Source organism: Callithrix jacchus, chromosome 1 (genome assembly GCF_049354715.1).
Source record: "Callithrix jacchus isolate 240 chromosome 1, calJac240_pri, whole genome shotgun sequence".
Classification (NCBI taxonomy): Eukaryota; Metazoa; Chordata; class Mammalia; order Primates; family Cebidae; genus Callithrix; species Callithrix jacchus.
Genome location: NC_133502.1, coordinates 167113698 through 167117435, shown reverse-complemented (window position 1 = coordinate 167117435; position 3738 = coordinate 167113698). Strand labels below are relative to the sequence as shown.

The window sequence follows — 3738 nt, the reverse complement described above, 5'->3', positions numbered from 1 at the left end:
GAATCTGTTAAATATACAGATTCCTGGGGCCTACTGCAGAGCTACAGAGTCAGATCTGGGAGTAGAGACAAGATTCTATGGATTTTATGAGGCCTCAGGCAAATCTTGTGCTTGGCCACATTCAGAAATCCCTCCTAGATATAAAATCAGCATAATTTAATGCCTGAAGAGTACATTGAGTATCTATTTGGTGATCCTGCTGCTACTGTTAGCTTCAGAAAGTAAAGATAATAAAAGGATAGATCATAATTTTAGTCCTCGTGGAGCTTTCAATAAAGCACTAATGATGAGCTAGAACAACTGTTTGACTTTAACTTAGTGGGACTTGGGAAAAGTTTCTTAATTCCCTAGGCCTGGGGTTCTAAATTGTTGAGGAGCATGAAAAACATAGTTCTATAAGGTCTGATAAATTTTTAAAATAACATCATGCAGAATAAAGCTTATTCCGAAAGAAAACAAATGAAAGGCTGATAAAAGCGTGGAAGAGAACAACAGGAGGGAGACTGCTTTGTTGAAACAGGACCTACTAGACTAGGCCTCATAGAGAACAGAAGATTCAGACTTGACATTCGAAGGCGGGGAATGTAGTAAAACATATGAATATGTATTCATGGGAGCTGCAATTTTGGAACACCCACTCTATACCAGGTATTTTCACATATTCCAACATTTAATGTCCATAAAGACTTTTGTGTGAATGTAGGGACAAGTTTTAGGCTAGGCACTTAGGTTACTTTACAGGCATGATATGATTGGGTAATAATTATTACATCATTTCCCAAAGTAGGATTATATAGCTTTCTTTGACCCCAATACATTTGATTTCCATGGCACAGGAAAAGATCTAGGGGGAAAAATGAAGGAAAAAGAAGAGAGCGAGGAAGGACATGCTGTGGAGATAGAAATTAAATGTAGAGTACAAGACACTAAAAACTCCAATCTAATTTTAGTAGAGGATGAATTCTCACTCGTATTTTATGGTTGTGGCTTGTTTATATAATTGAATTTTACTAGTTGACCGAGGGGTGACAGGAGGGGATGTCTATGGATTCCAGTGAAGCATTTTTAAAAAGGACCTTAATATTTCAAAAAGAATTATGATGGAACTGAATGTTAGTATAGCTATATTTAGGTAGTACAGTATAGTTAGTATAACATAGTTAGTATACATACACATAGTTAGTCTAGTAAATGTTCAACTATTTAGAAAAAGCCACAGATTTACTAAGCAATTGAACATTTCATTCTTTTTTTTTTTTTTGGTTGAGCACAGGGAGCTTTATTGATGGTATACAACAACGTGGGACTCCCTAGGCCCCTCCCTCTTCAAGGGGGGTCTACATGGAAACTGTGAGGAGGGGCAATTCAGTGTGGTGGGGGACTCAGTGTGGTAGGGATTCCCCAGCAGTGAGGGCCTCTCTTCCTCTCGTGCTCTCGCTGGGGCTGATGGTCCAGGGGTCTTACTCCTTGGAAGCCATGTGGGACATGAGGTCCACCACCCAGTTGCTGTAGCCAACTTCATTGTCATACCAAGAAATGAGCCTGACAAAGTGGTCGTTGAGGGCAATGCCAGTCCCAGCATTGAAGGTGGAAGAATGGGTGTCACTGTTGAAGTCAGAGGACACAACCTGGTGCTCAGTGTAGCCCAGGATGCCCTTGAGGGGACCCTCCAACACCTGCTTCACCACCTTCTTCATGTCATCATATTTGGCAGGTTTTTCCAGGCAGCAAGTCAGGCCCACCACTGACACGTTGGCAGTGGGTACACGGAAGGCCATGCCAGTGAGCTTCCCGTTCAGCTCAGGAATGACCTTGCCCACGGCATTGGCAGCACCAGTAGAGGCATGGATGATGTTCTGGAGAGCCCCGTGGCCATGATGCCACAGTTTCCCGGAGGGGTCATCCACAGTCTTCTGGGTGGCAGTGATGGCATGGATGGTGGTCATGAGTCCTTCCATGACACCAAAGTTGTTATGGATCACCCTGGCCAGGTGCGCTAAGCAGTTGGTGGTGCAGGAGGCATTGCTGACAATCTTGAGACTGTTGTCATACTTCTCATGGTTCACGCCCATCACGAACATGGAGGCATCAGCAGAGGGGGCAGAGATGATGACCCTTTTGGCTCCCCCCCTGCAAGTGATACCCAGCCTTCTCCATGGTGGTGAAGACGCCAGTGGACTCCATTATGTACTCAGCGCCAGCATCGCCCCACTTGATTTTGGAGGGATCTCACTCCTGGAAGATGGTGATGGGATTTCCATTGATGACAAGCTTCCCATTCTCAGCCTTGACAGTGCCATGGAATTTGCCATGGGTGGAATCATACTGAATCATGTAGACCCTGTAGTGGAGGTCAATGAAGCAATCATTGGTGGCAATAATATCCACTTTACCAGAGTTAAAAGCAGCCCTGGTGACCAGGTGCGCAATATGACTAAATCCGTTAACTCTGACCTTCCCCTTCCCCATGGTGTCTCAGGGATGTGGCTGGTGATGGGAGACAAGATGCAGCTGTCTGTCAAACAGGAGGAGCAGAGAGCCTGAACATTTCATTCTTAAGTGGAATTCCTAAAAGGTTTTTCTTTATTGGTTTTATGCCCACAGAAAAAGAGGACTTTCTCAGTTCCTAAAGGTTTGGGTTTCAATAATGTCTGTCTCAAGTATTAATTAAAAAATGTGATGAAATGGTCAAATCATATTTATCTGTGTTCAGATGACACAAATTCATAAGGAGTAGTTTAGAGTAGTTGGGCTTAAGTATCAGTTAAACATAATTTGGGCTTGGGCCTGGGCCCAAGAATTCAAATTTAGGTTTAACTGATAATTAAGCCCAATTCTGACTTAAGTGTCAGTTAAACCTAAATTCAAATTCTTATTCTGCAACCAAAATACTTTGCAACTCAATAAAAATTATTTGCCTTTCTCAGAGGTACTTGCCTCATTAATAAATAAAATAAATTAGTAAATTATTAATGTATTTCGTACTTTACCTAAATATACCATAACTTATGAAATTTATTATGTTAGTAAAATAGTAATAAAACTTAATTTTATTAAATTGGGATGTTTCTGTTTAGATTAAATGATAATATATATAGACTTACATTAAACATGTATATTTTTTGAGATGCAATAACAAAGCTACTTCCAAACTATTCTAAGAATTTAGCTGCTTCTCTGCCCCTTAAACAGGTACCTTTTCCATCCTGGTCACCATAGAAAATATTCGAAGGTAACTAAGTTATAAAACTCTGCTTTAATTTCATAATTATCATGTTCTATCCAATGCAATCTAACAATTTGGAACTAGATATAAAGTGGAAGTTTCTTTCCTCCTCTTATAAAGGCCCTCTCCAGTCTAGTAGCCTATAGGGGAAGGAGAACATGTGTATAGTGGTACTCCTTTCTCTTTGTCTTTTAAACATTCCATTATTGGAGCAAGCATTCAGGAGGCTATGACAGGAAGTAAGCATAGAAGTTCTCATTGCACTGGCTGGGGATTTAGCTTCAGTGCTCTTTGTGCATGAAAACTGTTTAATGCTGTCCATGTCTCTCTTAGGTTTTTCTGATTCTAACATCCCCAACTTTTGAGTGTCTCTCATTTAAAGTTTTCATGATGCATTTCTATTCTAGATTACGTTCTCTGACTCAGTCCACAGCCCTCAGCTATACTCTGGTCCTCATACTTCTCCATGTAACCCTCTTAGACGCTGCTGGGCAACTCCAAATCTGTGTTCT

At 41.0% G+C, this 3738-nt stretch overlaps 1 pseudogene; it reads right to left on the bottom strand.

Annotated features, from left to right (window-relative positions):
• Positions 1-1306: 1306 nt before the first annotated feature.
• On the bottom strand, positions 1307-2469 carry LOC100385755 (glyceraldehyde-3-phosphate dehydrogenase pseudogene; annotated as a pseudogene).
• Between the last annotated feature and the right edge of the window lie 1269 nt (positions 2470-3738).